Raw genomic sequence first — 819 nt, forward strand, 5'->3', positions numbered from 1 at the left:
CTCACTATTCATCCAGAGGCAGCATCGATCGGCTTCAGTTAGCAGCATTAGCGAAGGAATCGCTCGATCGGGTTCAGTTAACAGCCATCGATCGATCGCTCGGGTTCAGTAACGCGTAGCCTGCAGTGCAATCGCTCGGGTTCAGTTAGAGCCCAACGCCTCGCTCGGGTTCAATTAGAGCCAACGCCTCGCACACGCGCGTGTACGTGTACGAGAGAAGCGCGCATCGCTCGGCCCCCGACCTCCCACAGTAACCGGGAATTCCCTGAAATTTTCCTCGCCCTCGCTTCTACCACGGTTTTTTCCGTCATGGACGGCCCAAAGAATGTCATGCAGCTGCGTCTCCGGCCCGCCCAGGACGAAAAGCCCATTTTCTGTCATGATTTTTTGCCATAGAAGTAGGAGCCCACCACATCTATGATGATACCGGGTTTTGTCACAATTATCATCATAGAAGTGTCATATGTATGACAGAAAAATAATTCGTTCGACCCAAAATGTCACGGATGTGTCTTTTTTTGTAGTGGAGTTGGTGCAAACTTCGCCGGTGCATCCAAACCCTGTGATACGATACGCTCTATCACACATAAACCTCCTTATATCTTCCTCAAAACAGCCACCATACCTACCTATCATGGCATTTCCATAGCCATTCCGAGATATATTGCCATGCAACTTCCATCATCATCATATACATGACTTGAGCATTCATTGTCATATTGCTTTGCATGATCGTAAGATAGCTAGCATGATGTTTTCATGGCTTGTCCGTTTTTTATGTCATTGCTACGCTAGATCATTGCACATCCCGGTACACCG

Source organism: Triticum dicoccoides, chromosome 2A (genome assembly GCF_002162155.2).
Source record: "Triticum dicoccoides isolate Atlit2015 ecotype Zavitan chromosome 2A, WEW_v2.0, whole genome shotgun sequence".
In the NCBI taxonomy this organism is placed as follows: domain Eukaryota; kingdom Viridiplantae; phylum Streptophyta; class Magnoliopsida; order Poales; family Poaceae; genus Triticum; species Triticum dicoccoides.